Here is a 16,119-nt window from a genome sequence, read left to right on the forward strand (position 1 = left end):
AATTCCAAAAGAACTCTATTACCGAAAGCCTTATTGAGAGGAAAGCTGTAACTCTGTGAGATGATTTCACAGAACACAAAGAAGTTTCTCAGAAAGCTTCTTTCTCTTTGTTATCGGAGGATATTTACTTTGGCCCTATAGTCTTCAAAGGGATCTGAAATATCTGTTCTCAGATTCCTCAGAAATAAGGCTAAAAAAGAGATCCACGAAATACACATGTAACTCTGTTAGATGAATTAACAGAACACTAAGCAGTTTCTCAGAAAGTTTCCTTCCAGATTTCATCTGAGGATATTTCCTTTTTCACCATAGCCCTCTATGGGCTTCCAAATATCACTTTGCCAATTCCACAGGAACTGTCTTAGCGAAAGGCTTTTTGAGAGGAAAGCTGTAACTCTGTGAGATGATTTCACAGAACACAAAGAGGTTTCTCAGAAAGCTTCTTTCTCTTTGTTATCGGAGGATATTTCCTTTGGCCCTATGGTTTTCAATGAGATCCGAAATATCTGTTCTCCGATTCCACAGAAATAAGGCTAGCAATGAGATCCACGAAATACACATGTAACTCTGTGAGATGAATTAACAGAACACTAAGCAGTTTCTTAGAAAGGTTCTTTCCAGATTTCATCTGAGGATATTTCCTTTTTCACCATAGCCCTCTATGGGCTTCCAAATATCACTTTGCGATTCCACAAGAACTGTCTTAGCGAAAGGCTTCTTGAGGGGAAGCTGGAACTCTGTGAGATGATTTCACAGAACACAAAGAAGTTTCTCAGAAAGCTTCTTTCTCTTTGTTATCGGCGATTATTTCCTTTGGCCCTATAGTCTTCAAAGGGATCCGAAATATCTGTACTCAGATTCCACAGAAATATGGCTAGCAAAGAGATCCACGAAATACACCTGTAACACTGTGAGATGAATTAAGAGAACACTAAGCAGTTTCTCAGAAAGCTTCTTTCCAGATTTCATATGAGGATATTTCCTTTTTCACTGTAGCCCTCTGTGGGCTTCCAAATATCTCTTTGCCAATTCCACAAGAACTGTCTTAGCGAAAGGCTTCTTGAGGGGAAAGCTGTAACTTAGTGAGATGATTTCACAGAACACAAAGAAGTTTCTCATAAAGCTTCTTTCTCTTTGTTATTGGAGGATATTTCCTTTAGCCCTATAGTCTTCAAAGGGATACGAAATATCTGTACTCAGATTCCACAGAAATAAGGCTAGCAAAGAGATCCACGAAATACACATGTAACTCTGTGAGATGAATTAACAGAAAACTAAGCAGTTTCTCAGAAAGCTTCTTTCCAGATTTCATCTGAGGATATTTCCTTTTCCACCATACCCCTCTATGGGCTTCCAAATATCACTTTGCGAATTCCACAAGAACTGTCTTAGCGAAAGGCTTCTTGAGGGGAAAGCTGTAACTCTGTGAGATGATTTCACAGAACACAAAGGAGTATCTCTGAAAGCTTCTTTCTCTTTGTTTTCGGAGGATATTTCCTTTGGCCCTATAGTCTTCAAAGGGATCCGAAATATCTGTACTCAGATTCCACAGAAATAAGGCTAGCAAAGAGATCCACGAAATACACAAGTAACTCTGTGAGATGAATTAACAGAACACTAAGCAGTTTCTCAGAAAGCTTCTTTCCAGATTTCATCTGAGGATATTTCCCTTTTCACCATAGCCCTCTAAGGGCTTCCAAATATCACTTTGCCAATTCCACAAGAACGGTCTGAGCGAAAGGCTTCTTGAGGAGAAAGCTGTAACTCTGTGAGATGATTTCACAGAACACAAAGAAATTTCTCAGAAAGCTTCATTCTCTTGGTTATCGGAGGATATTTCCTTGGCCCTATGGTCTTCAATGGGATCCGAAATATCTGTTCTCCGAATCCACAGAAATAAGGCTAGCAAAGAGATCCACGAAATACACATGTAACTCTGTGAGATGAATTAACAGAACACTAAGCAGTTTCTCATAAAGCTTCTTTCCAGATTTCATCTGAGGATATTTCCTTTTTCACCATAGCCCTGTATGGGCTTCCAAATATCACTTTGCCAATTCCACAAGAACTGTCTTAGGGAAAGGCTTCTTGAGGTGAAAGCTGTAACTCTGTGAGATGATTTCACAGAACACAAAGAAATTTCTCAGAAAGCTTCTTTCTCTTTGTTATTGGAGGATATTTCCTTGGCCCTATGGTCTTCAATGGGATCCGAAATATCTGTTCACCGATTCCACAGAAATAAGGCTAGCAAAGGGATCCACGAAATACATATGTAACTCTGTGAGATGAATTAACAGAACACTAAGCATTTTCTCAGAAAGCTTCTTTCCACATTTCATCTGAGGATATTTCCTTTTTCACCATAGCCCTCTATGGGCTTCCAAATATCATTTTGCGATTTCCACAAGAACTGTCTTAGCGAAAGGCTTCTTGAGGGGAAAGCTGTAACTCTGTGAGATGATTTCACAGAACACAAAGAAGTTTTTCTGAAAGCTTCTTTCTCTTTGTTATCGCAGGATATTTCCTTTGGCCCTATAGTCTTCAAGGGATCCGAAATATCTGTTCTCAGATTCCACAGAAATAAGGATAGCAAAGAGATCCACGAAACACACATGTAATTCTGTGAGATGAATTAACAGAACACTAAGCAGTTTCTCAGAAAGCTTCTTTCCAGATTTCATCTGAGGATATTTCCTTTTTCACCATAGCCCTCTATGGGCTTCCAAATATCACTTTGCCAATTCCACAAGAACTCTCTTAGCGAAAGGCTTCTTGAGGGGAAAGCTGTAACTCTGTGAGATGATTTCACAGAACACAAAGAAGTTTCTCAGAAAGCTTCTTTCTCTTTGTTGTCGGAGGATATTTCTTCTGGCCCTATATTCTTCAAAGGGATCCGAAATATCTGTACTCAGATTCCACAGAAATAAGGCTAGCAAAGAGATCCACGAAATACACATGTAACTCTGTGAGATGAATTAACAGAACACTAAGCAGTTTCTCAGAAACCTTCTTTCCAGATTTCATCTGAGGATATTTCCTTTTTCACCGTAGCCAGATATGGGCTTCCAAATATCACTTTGCCAATTCCACAAGAACTGTCTTAGCGAAAGGCTTCTTGAGGGGAAAGCTGTAACTCTGTGAGATGATTTCACAGAACACAAAGAAGTTTCTCAGAAAGCTTCTTTCTCTTTGTTATCGGAGGATATTTCCTTTGGCCCTATAGTCTTCAAAGGGATCCGAAATATCTGTTCTCAGATTCCTCAGAAATAAGGCTAGAAAAGAGATCCACGATATACACATGTAACTCTGTGAGATGAATTAACAGAACACTAAGCAGTTTCTCAGAAAGTTTCCTTCCAGATTTCATCTGAGGATATTTCCTTTTTCACCGTAGCCCTCTATGGGCTTCCAAATATCACTTTGCCAATTCCACAGGAACTGTCTTAGCGAAAGGCTTCTTGAGGGGAAAGCTGTAACTCTGTGAGATGATTTCACAGAACACAAAGCAGTTTCTCAGAAAGCCTCTTTCTCTTTGTTATCGGAGGATATTTCCTTTGGCCCTATAGTCTTCAATGGGATCCGAAATATCTGTTCTCTGATTCCACAGAAATAAGGCTAGCAAAGAGGTACACGAAATACACATGTAACTCTGTGAGATGAGTTATCAGAACACTAAGCAGTTTCTCAGAAAGCTTCTTTCCAGATTTCATCTGAGGATATATCCTTTTTCAAGATAGCCCTCTATGGGCTTCCAAATATCACTTTGCCAATTCCACAAGAACTGTCTTAGGGAAAGGCTTCTTGAGGGGAATGCTGTAACTCTGAGAGATGATTTCACAGAACACAAAGAAGTTTCACAGAAAGCTTCTTTCTCTTTGTTATCGGAGGTATTTCCTTTGGCCCTATAGTCTCCAATGGGATCCGACACATCTCTTCTCAGATTCCCCAGAAATAAGGCTAGCAAAGAGATCCTCGAAATACACATGTAACTCTGTGAGAAGAATTAACAGAACACTAAGCAGTTTCTCAGAAAGCTTCTTTCCAGATTTCATCTGAGGATATTTCCCTTTTCACCATTGCCCTCTAAGGGGTTCCAAATATCACTTTGCCAATTCCACAAGAACGGTCTTAGCGAAAGGCTTCTTGAGGGGAAAGCTGCAACTCTGTGAGATGATTTCACAGAACACAAAAAATTTCTCAGAAAGCTTCTTTCTCTTTGTTATCGGAGGATATTTCCTTTGGCCCTATAGTCTTCAAAGGGATCCGAAATATCTGTTCTCAGATTCCACAGAAATAAGGCTAGCAAAGAGATCCACGAAATACACATGTTACTCTATGAGATGAATTAACAGAACACTAAGCAGTTTCTCAGACAGCTTCTTTCCAGATTTCATCTGAGGATATTTCCTTTTTCACCATAGCCCTCTTTGGGCTTCCAAATATCACTTTGCCAATTCCACAAGAACTGTCTTAGCGAAAGGCTTCACGAGGGGAAAGCTGTAACTCTGTGAGATGATTTCACAGAACACAAAGAAGTCTCTCAGAAAGCTTCTTTCTCTTTGTTATCGGAGGATATTTCCTTTGGCCCTATAGTCTTCAAAGGGATCCGAAATATCTGTACTCAGATTCCATAGAAATAAGGCTAGCAAAGAGATCCACGAAATACACATGTAACACTGTGAGATGAATTAACAGAACACTAAGCAGTTTCTCAGAAAGATTCTTTCCAGATTTCATCTGAGGATATTTCCTTTTTCACCGTAGCCCTCTTTAGTCTTCTAAATATCACTTTGCCAATTCCAAAAGAACTGTATTAGCGAAAGGCTTTTTGAGAGGAAAGCTGTAACTCTGTGAGATGATTTCACAGAACACAAAGAAGTTTCTCAGAAAGCTTCTTTCTCTTTGTTATCGGAGGATATTTCCTTTGGCCCTATGGTTTTCAATGAGATCCGAAATATCTGTTCTCCGATTCCACAGAAATAAGGCTAGCAATGAGATCCACGAAATACACATGTAACTCTGTGAGATGAATTAACAGAACACTAAGCAGTTTCTTAGAAAGGTTCTTTCCAGATTTCATCTGAGGATATTTCCTTTTTCACCATAGCCCTCAATGGGCTTCCAAATATCACTTTGCGATTCCACAAGAACTGTCTTAGCGAAAGGCTTCTTGAGGGGAAGCTGGAACTCTGTGAGATGATTTCACAGAACACAAAGAAGTTTCTCAGAAAGCTTCTTTCTCTTTGTTATCGGAGGATATTTCCTTTGGCCCTATAGTCTTCAAAGGGATCCGAAATATCTGTACTCAGATTCCACAGAAATATGGCTAGCAAAGAGATCCACGAAATACACCTGTAACACTGTGAGATGAATTAAGAGAACACTAAGCAGTTTCTCAGAAAGCTTCTTTCCAGATTTCATATGAGGATATTTCCTTTTTCACCGTAGCCCTCTGTGGGCTTCCAAATATCACTTTGCCAATTCCAAAAGAACTGTCTTAGCGAAAGGCTTCTTGAGGGGAAAGCTGAAACTTAGTGAGATGATTTCACAGAACAAAAAGAAGTTTCTCAGAAAGCTTCCTTCTCTTTGTTATTGGAGGATATTTCCTTTAGCCCTATAGTCTTCAAAGGGATACGAAATATCTGTACTCAGATTCCACAGAAATAAGGCTAGCAAAGAGATCCACGAAATACACATGTAACTCTGTGAGATGAATTAACAGAAAACTCAGCAGTTTCTCAGAAAGCTTCTTTCCAGATTTCATCTGAGGATATTTCCTTTTCCACCATAGCCCTCTATGGGCTTCCAAATATCACTTTGCGATTTCCACAAGAACTGTCTTAGCGAAAGTCTTCTTGAGGGGAAAGCTGTAACTCTGTGAGACGATTTCACAGAACACAAAGGAGTTTCTCTGAAAGCTTTTTCTCTTTGTTTTCGGATGATATTTCCTTTGGCCCTATAGTCTTCAAAGGGATCCGAAATATCTGTACTCAGATTCCACAGAAATAAGGCTAGCAAAGCGATCCACGAAATACACATGTAACTCTGTGAGATAATTAACAGAACACTAAGCAGTTTCTCAGAAAGCTTCCTTCCAGATTTCATCTGAGGATATTTCCTTTTTCACTGTAGCCCTCTATGGGCTTCCAAATATCACTTTGCCAATTCCACATGAACTGTCTTAGCGAAAGGCTTCTTGAGGGGAAAGCTGTAACTCTGTGAGATGATTTCACAGAACACAAAGAAGTTTCTCAGAAAGCCTCTTTCTCTTTGTTATCAGAGGATATTTCCTTTGGCCCTATAGTCTTCAATGTGGTCCTAAATATCTGTTCTCTGATTCCACAGAAATAAGGCTAGCAAAGATGTACAGGAAATACTCATGTAACTCTGTGAGATGAGTTGTCAGAACACTAAGCAGTTTCTCAGAAAGCTTCTTTCCAGATTTCATCTGAGGATATATCCTTTTTCAAGATAGCCCTCTATGGGCTTCCAAATATCACCTTGCCAATTCCACAAGAACTGTCTTAGGGAAAGGCTTCTTGAGGGAAATGCTGTAACTCTGTGAGATGATTTCACAGAACACAAAGAAGTTTCACAGAAAGCTTCTTTCTCTTTGTTATCGGAGAATATTTCCTTTTGCCCTATAGTCTCCAATGGGATCCGAAATATCTGTTCTCAGATTCCACAGAAATAAGGCTAGCAAAGAGATCCACGAAATACACATGTAACTCTGTGAGATGCATTAACAGAACACTAAGCAGTTTCTCAGAAAGCTTCTTTCCAGATTTCATCTGAGGATATTTCCCTTTTCACCTTAGCCCTCTAAGGGGTTCCAAATATCACGTTGCCAATTCCACAGGAACGGTCTTAGCGAAAGGCTTCTTGAGGGGAAAGCAGCAACTCTGTGAGATGATTTCAGAGAACACAAAGAAGTTTCTCAGAAAGCTTCCTTCTCTTTGTTATCGGAGGATATTTCCTTTGGCCCTATAGTCTTCAATGTGGTCGTAAATATCTGTTCTCAGATTCCACAGAAATAAGGCTAGTAAAGAGATGTACGAAATACACATGTAACTCTGTGAGATGAATTAAGAGAACACTAAGCAGTTTCTCAGAAAGCTTCTTTCCAGATTTCATCTGAGGATATTTCGTTTTTCACCGTAGCCCTCTGTTGGCTTCCAAATATCACTTTGCCAATTCCACAAGAAATGTCTTAGCGAAAGGCTTCTGGAGGGGAAAGCTGTAACTCTGTGAAATGATTTCACAGAACACAAAGAAGTTTCTCAGAAAGCTTCTTTCTCTTTGTTATCGGAGGATATTTCCTTTGGCCCTATAGTCTTCAAAGGGATCCGAAATATCTGTTCTCAGATTCCTCAGAAATAAGGCTAGAAAAGAGATCCACGATATACACATGTAACTCTGTGAGATGAATTGACAGAACACTAAGCAGTTTCTCAGAAAGTTTCCTTCCAGATTTCATCTGAGGATATTTCCTTTTTCACCATAGCCCTCTATGGGCTTCCAAATATCACTTTGCCAATTCCACAGGAACTGTCTTAGCGAAAGGCTTCTTGAGGGGAAAGCTGTAACTCTGTGAGATGATTTCACAGAACACAAAGCAGTTTCTCAGAAAGCCTCTTTCTCTTGGTTATCGGAGGATATTTCCTTTGGCCCTATGGTCTTCAATGAGATCCGAAATATCTGTTCTCCGATTCCACAGAAATAAGGCTAGCAAAGAGATCCAAGAAATACACATGTAACTCTGTGAGATGAATTAACAGAACACTAAGCAGTTTCTTAGAAAGCTTCTTTCCAGATTTCATCTGAGGATATTTCCTTTTTCACCATAGCCCTCTACGGGCTTTCAAATATCACTTTGCCAATTCCCCAAGAACTGTCTTAGCAAAAGGCTTCTTGAAGAGAAAGCTGTAACTCTGTGAGATGATTTCACAGAACACAAAGAAGTTTCTTAGAAAGCTTCTTTCTCTTTGTTATCGGAGGATATTTCCTTTGGCCCTATAGTCTTCAAAGGGATCCGAAATATCTGTACTCAGATTCCACAGAAATAAGGCTAGCAAAGAGATCCACGAAATACACATGTAACTCTGTGAGATGAATTAACAGAACACTAAGCAGTTTCTCAGAAAGCTTCTTTCCAGATTTTATCTGAGGATATTTCCTTTTTCACCGTAGCCCTCTGTGGGCTTCCAAATATCACTTTTCCAATTCCAAAAGAACTGTCTTAGCGAAAGGCTTCTTGAGGGGAAAGCTGTAACTCTGTGAGATGATTTCAGAGAACACAAAGAAGTTTCTCTGAAAGCTTCTTTCTCTTTGTTATCGGAGGATATTTCCTTTGGCCCTATGGTCTTCAATGGGATCCGAAATATCTGTTCTCAGATTCCACAGAAATAAGGCTAGCAAAGAGATCCACGAAATACACATGTAACTCTGTGAGATGAATTAACAGAACACTAAGCAGTTTCTCAGAAAGCTTCTTTCCAGATTTCATCTGAGGATATTTCCTTTTTCACCTTAGCCCTCTATGGGCTCCCAAATATCACTTTGCGAATTCCACAAGAACTGTCGTAGCGAAAGGCTTCTTGAGGGGAAAGCTGTAACTCTGTGAGGTGATTTCACAGAACACAAAGAAGTTTCTCAGAAAGCTTCTTTCTCTTTGTTATCGGAGGACATTTCCTTTGGCCCTATAGTCTTCAAAGGGATGCGAAATATCTGTTCTCAGATTCCACAGAAGTAAGGCTAGGAAAGAGATCCAAGAAATACACATGTTACACTGAGAGATGAATTAACAGAACACTAAGCAGTTTCTCAGAAAGCTACTTTCCAGATTTCATCTGAGGATATTTACTTTTTCACCATAGCCCTCCACGGGCTTCCAAATATCACTTTGCGAATTCCACAAGAACTGTCTTAGCGAAAGGATTTTTGAGGGGAAAGGTGTAACTGTGTGAGATGATTTCAAAGAACACAAAGAAGTTTCTCAGAAAGCTTCTTTCTCTTTGTTATCGGAGGATATTTCCTTTGGCCCTATAGTCTCCAATGGGATCCGAAATATCTGTTCTCAGATTCCACAGAAATAAGGCTAGCAAAGAGATCCACGAAATACCCATGTAACTCTGTGAGATGAATTAACAGAACACTAAGCAGTTTCTCAGAAAGCTTCTTTCCAGAGTTCATCTGAGGATATTTCCTTTTTCACCTTAGACCTCTATGGGCTCCCAAATATCACTTTGCGAATTCCACAAGAACTGTCGTAGCGAAAGGCTTCTTGAGGGGAAAGCTGTAACTCTGTGAGGTGATTCCACAGAACACGAAGAAGTTTCTCAGAAAGCTTCTTTCTCTTTGTTATCGGAGGACATTTCCTTTGGCCCTATAGTCTTCAAAGGGATGCGAAATATCTGTTCTCAGATTCCACAGAAGTAAGGCTAGCAAAGAGATCCAAGAAATACACATGTTACACTGAGAGATGAATTAACAGAACACTAAGCAGTTTCTCAGAAAGCTACTTTCCAGATTTCATCTGAGGATATTTCCTTTTTCACCATAGCCCTCCATGGGCTTCCAAATATCACTTTGCGAATTCCACAAGAACAGTCTTAGCGAAAGGATTTTTGAGGGGAAAGGTGTAACTCTGTGAGATGATTTCACAGAACACAAAGAAGTTTCTCAGAAAGCTTCTTTCTCTTTGTTATCGGAGGATATTTCCTTTGGCCCTATAGTCTCCAATGGGATCCGAAATATCTGTTCTCAGATTCCACAGAAATAAGGCTAGCAAAGAGATCCACGAAATACACATGTAACTCTGTGAGATGAATTAACAGAACACTAAGCAGTTTCTCAGAAAGCTTCTTTCTCTTTGTTATCGGAAGGTATTTCCTTTGGCCCTATAGTCTTCAAAGGGATCCGAAATATCTGTTCTCAGATTCCACAGAAATAAGGCTAGCAAAGAGATCTACGAAATACACATGTAACTCTATGAGATGAATTAACAGAACACTAAGCAGTTTCTCAGAAAGCTTCTTTCCAGATTTCATCTGAGGATATTTCCTTTTTCACCATTGCCCTCTATGGGCTTCCAAATATCATTTTGCGAATTCCACAAGAACTGTCTTAGCGAAAGGCTTCTTGAGGGGAAAGCTGTAACTCTGTGAGATGATTTCACAGAACACAAAGAAGTTTTTCTGAAAGCTTCTTTCTCTTTGTTATCGGAGGATATGTCCTTTGGCCCTATAGTCTTCAAAGGATCCGAAATATCTGTTCTCAGATTCCACAGCAATAAGGCTAGCAAAGAGATCCACGAAACACACATGTAACTCTGTGAGATGAATTAACAGAACACTAAGCAGTTTCTCAGAAAGCTTCCTTCCAGATTTCATCTGAGGATATTTCCTTTTTCACTGTAGCCCTCTGAGGGCTTGCAAATATCACTTTGCCAATTCCACAAGAACTGTCTTAGCCAAAGGCTTCTTGAGGGGAAAGCTGTAACTCTGTGAGATGATTTCACAGAACACAGAGAAATTTCTCAGAAAGCTGGTTTCTCTTTGTTATCGGAGGATATTTCCTTTGGCCCTATAGTCTCCAATGGGATCCGAAATATCTGTTCTCAGATTCCACAGAAATAAGGCTAGCAAAGAGATCCACGAAATACACATGTAACTCTGTGAGATGAATTAACAGAACACTAAGCAGTTTCTCAGAAAGCTTCTTTCTCTTTGTTATCGGAAGGTATTTCCTTTGGCCCTATAGTCTTCAAAGGGATCCGAAATATCTGTTCTCAGATTCCACAGAAATAAGGCTAGCAAAGAGATCTACGAAATACACATGTAACTCTATGAGATGAATTAACAGAACACTAAGCAGTTTCTCAGAAAGCTTCTTTCCAGATTTCATCTGAGGATATTTCCTTTTTCACCATAGCCCTCTTTGGGCTTCCAAATATCACTTTGCCAATTCCACAAGAACTGTCTTAGCGAAAGGCTTCACGAGGGGAAAGCTGTAACTCTGTGAGATGATTTCACAGAACACAAAGAAGTTTCTCAGAAAGCTTCTTTCTCTTTGTTATCGGAGGATATTTCCTTTGGCCCTATAGTCTTCAAAGGGATCCGAAATATCTGTTCTCAGATTCCTCAGAAATAAGGCTAGAAAAGAGATCCACGATATACACATGTAACTCTGTGAGATGAATTAACAGAACACTAAGCAGTTTCTCAGAAAGTTTCCTTCCAGATTTCATCTGAGGATATTTCCTTTTTCACCGTAGCCCTCTATGGGCTTCCAAATATCACTTTGCCAATTCCACAGGAACTGTCTTAGCGAAAGGCTTCTTGAGGGGAAAGCTGTAACTCTGTGAGATGATTTCACAGAACACAAAGCAGTTTCTCAGAAAGCCTCTTTCTCTTTGTTATCGGAGGATATTTCCTTTGGCCCTATAGTCTTCAATGGGATCCGAAATATCTGTTCTCTGATTCCACAGAAATAAGGCTAGCAAAGAGGTACACGAAATACACATGTAACTCTGTGAGATGAGTTATCAGAACACTAAGCAGTTTCTCAGAAAGCTTCTTTCCAGATTTCATCTGAGGATATATCCTTTTTCAAGATAGCCCTCTATGGGCTTCCAAATATCACTTTGCCAATTCCACAAGAACTGTCTTAGGGAAAGGCTTCTTGAGGGGAATGCTGTAACTCTGAGAGATGATTTCACAGAACACAAAGAAGTTTCACAGAAAGCTTCTTTCTCTTTGTTATCGGAGGTATTTCCTTTGGCCCTATAGTCTCCAATGGGATCCGACACATCTCTTCTCAGATTCCCCAGAAATAAGGCTAGCAAAGAGATCCTCGAAATACACATGTAACTCTGTGAGAAGAATTAACAGAACACTAAGCAGTTTCTCAGAAAGCTTCTTTCCAGATTTCATCTGAGGATATTTCCCTTTTCACCATTGCCCTCTAAGGGGTTCCAAATATCACTTTGCCAATTCCACAAGAACGGTCTTAGCGAAAGGCTTCTTGAGGGGAAAGCTGCAACTCTGTGAGATGATTTCACAGAACACAAAAAATTTCTCAGAAAGCTTCTTTCTCTTTGTTATCGGAGGATATTTCCTTTGGCCCTATAGTCTTCAAAGGGATCCGAAATATCTGTTCTCAGATTCCACAGAAATAAGGCTAGCAAAGAGATCCACGAAATACACATGTTACTCTATGAGATGAATTAACAGAACACTAAGCAGTTTCTCAGACAGCTTCTTTCCAGATTTCATCTGAGGATATTTCCTTTTTCACCATAGCCCTCTTTGGGCTTCCAAATATCACTTTGCCAATTCCACAAGAACTGTCTTAGCGAAAGGCTTCACGAGGGGAAAGCTGTAACTCTGTGAGATGATTTCACAGAACACAAAGAAGTTTCTCAGAAAGCTTCTTTCTCTTTGTTATCGGAGGATATTTCCTTTGGCCCTATAGTCTTCAAAGGGATCCGAAATATCTGTACTCAGATTCCATAGAAATAAGGCTAGCAAAGAGATCCACGAAATACACATGTAACACTGTGAGATGAATTAACAGAACACTAAGCAGTTTCTCAGAAAGATTCTTTCCAGATTTCATCTGAGGATATTTCCTTTTTCACCGTAGCCCTCTTTAGTCTTCTAAATATCACTTTGCCAATTCCAAAAGAACTGTATTAGCGAAAGGCTTTTTGAGAGGAAAGCTGTAACTCTGTGAGATGATTTCACAGAACACAAAGAAGTTTCTCAGAAAGCTTCTTTCTCTTTGTTATCGGAGGATATTTCCTTTGGCCCTATGGTTTTCAATGAGATCCGAAATATCTGTTCTCCGATTCCACAGAAATAAGGCTAGCAATGAGATCCACGAAATACACATGTAACTCTGTGAGATGAATTAACAGAACACTAAGCAGTTTCGTAGAAAGGTTCTTTCCAGATTTCATCTGAGGATATTTCCTTTTTCACCATAGCCCTCAATGGGCTTCCAAATATCACTTTGCGATTCCACAAGAACTGTCTTAGCGAAAGGCTTCTTGAGGGGAAGCTGGAACTCTGTGAGATGATTTCACAGAACACAAAGAAGTTTCTCAGAAAGCTTCTTTCTCTTTGTTATCGGAGGATATTTCCTTTGGCCCTATAGTCTTCAAAGGGATCCGAAATATCTGTACTCAGATTCCACAGAAATATGGCTAGCAAAGAGATCCACGAAATACACCTGTAACACTGTGAGATGAATTAAGAGAACACTAAGCAGTTTCTCAGAAAGCTTCTTTCCAGATTTCATATGAGGATATTTCCTTTTTCACCGTAGCCCTCTGTGGACTTCCAAATATCACTTTGCCAATTCCAAAAGAACTGTCTTAGCGAAAGGCTTCTTGAGGGGAAAGCTGAAACTTAGTGAGATGATTTCACAGAACAAAAAGAAGTTTCTCAGAAAGCTTCCTTCTCTTTGTTATTGGAGGATATTTCCTTTAGCCCTATAGTCTTCAAAGGGATACGAAATATCTGTACTCAGATTCCACAGAAATAAGGCTAGCAAAGAGATCCACGAAATACACATGTAACTCTGTGAGATGAATTAACAGAAAACTCAGCAGTTTCTCAGAAAGCTTCTTTCCAGATTTCATCTGAGGATATTTCCTTTTCCACCATAGCCCTCTATGGGCTTCCAAATATCACTTTGCGATTTCCACAAGAACTGTCTTAGCGAAAGTCTTCTTGAGGGGAAAGCTGTAACTCTGTGAGACGATTTCACAGAACACAAAGGAGTTTCTCTGAAAGCTTTTTCTCTTTGTTTTCGGATGATATTTCCTTTGGCCCTATAGTCTTCAAAGGGATCCGAAATATCTGTACTCAGATTCCACAGAAATAAGGCTAGCAAAGCGATCCACGAAATACACATGTAACTCTGTGAGATAATTAACAGAACACTAAGCAGTTTCTCAGAAAGCTTCCTTCCAGATTTCATCTGAGGATATTTCCTTTTTCACTGTAGCCCTCTATGGGCTTCCAAATATCACTTTGCCAATTCCACATGAACTGTCTTAGCGAAAGGCTTCTTGAGGGGAAAGCTGTAACTCTGTGAGATGATTTCACAGAACACAAAGAAGTTTCTCAGAAAGCCTCTTTCTCTTTGTTATCAGAGGATATTTCCTTTGGCCCTATAGTCTTCAATGTGGTCCTAAATATCTGTTCTCTGATTCCACAGAAATAAGGCTAGCAAAGAGGTACAGGAAATACTCATGTAACTCTGTGAGATGAGTTGTCAGAACACTAAGCAGTTTCTCAGAAAGCTTCTTTCCAGATTTCATCTGAGGATATATCCTTTTTCAAGATAGCCCTCTATGGGCTTCCAAATATCACCTTGCCAATTCCACAAGAACTGTCTTAGGGAAAGGCTTCTTGAGGGAAATGCTGTAACTCTGTGAGATGATTTCACAGAACACAAAGAAGTTTCACAGAAAGCTTCTTTCTCTTTGTTATCGGAGAATATTTCCTTTTGCCCTATAGTCTCCAATGGGATCCGAAATATCTGTTCTCAGATTCCACAGAAATAAGGCTAGCAAAGAGATCCACGAAATACACATGTAACTCTGTGAGATGCATTAACAGAACACTAAGCAGTTTCTCAGAAAGCTTCTTTCCAGATTTCATCTGAGGATATTTCCCTTTTCACCTTAGCCCTCTAAGGGGTTCCAAATATCACGTTGCCAATTCCACAGGAACGGTCTTAGCGAAAGGCTTCTTGAGGGGAAAGCAGCAACTCTGTGAGATGATTTCAGAGAACACAAAGAAGTTTCTCAGAAAGCTTCCTTCTCTTTGTTATCGGAGGATATTTCCTTTGGCCCTATAGTCTTCAATGTGGTCGTAAATATCTGTTCTCAGATTCCACAGAAATAAGGCTAGTAAAGAGATGTACGAAATACACATGTAACTCTGTGAGATGAATTAAGAGAACACTAAGCAGTTTCTCAGAAAGCTTCTTTCCAGATTTCATCTGAGGATATTTCGTTTTTCACCGTAGCCCTCTGTTGGCTTCCAAATATCACTTTGCCAATTCCACAAGAAATGTCTTAGCGAAAGGCTTCTGGAGGGGAAAGCTGTAACTCTGTGAAATGATTTCACAGAACACAAAGAAGTTTCTCAGAAAGCTTCTTTCTCTTTGTTATCGGAGGATATTTCCTTTGGCCCTATAGTCTTCAAAGGGATCCGAAATATCTGTTCTCAGATTCCTCAGAAATAAGGCTAGAAAAGAGATCCACGATATACACATGTAACTCTGTGAGATGAATTGACAGAACACTAAGCAGTTTCTCAGAAAGTTTCCTTCCAGATTTCATCTGAGGATATTTCCTTTTTCACCATAGCCCTCTATGGGCTTCCAAATATCACTTTGCCAATTCCACAGGAACTGTCTTAGCGAAAGGCTTCTTGAGGGGAAAGCTGTAACTCTGTGAGATGATTTCACAGAACACAAAGCAGTTTCTCAGAAAGCCTCTTTCTCTTGGTTATCGGAGGATATTTCCTTTGGCCCTATGGTCTTCAATGAGATCCGAAATATCTGTTCTCCGATTCCACAGAAATAAGGCTAGCAAAGAGATCCAAGAAATACACATGTAACTCTGTGAGATGAATTAACAGAACACTAAGCAGTTTCTTAGAAAGCTTCTTTCCAGATTTCATCTGAGGATATTTCCTTTTTCACCATAGCCCTCTACGGGCTTTCAAATATCACTTTGCCAATTCCCCAAGAACTGTCTTAGCAAAAGGCTTCTTGAAGAGAAAGCTGTAACTCTGTGAGATGATTTCACAGAACACAAAGAAGTTTCTTAGAAAGCTTCTTTCTCTTTGTTATCGGAGGATATTTCCTTTGGCCCTATAGTCTTCAAAGGGATCCGAAATATCTGTACTCAGATTCCACAGAAATAAGGCTAGCAAAGAGATCCACGAAATACACATGTAACTCTGTGAGATGAATTAACAGAACACTAAGCAGTTTCTCAGAAAGCTTCTTTCCAGATTTTATCTGAGGATATTTCCTTTTTCACCGTAGCCCTCTGTGGGCTTCCAAATATCACTTTTCCAATTCCAAAAGAACTGT

The sequence above is a fragment of the Macaca mulatta genome, chromosome 9, assembly GCF_049350105.2.
Source record: "Macaca mulatta isolate MMU2019108-1 chromosome 9, T2T-MMU8v2.0, whole genome shotgun sequence".
NCBI lineage: Eukaryota > Metazoa > Chordata > Mammalia > Primates > Cercopithecidae > Macaca > Macaca mulatta.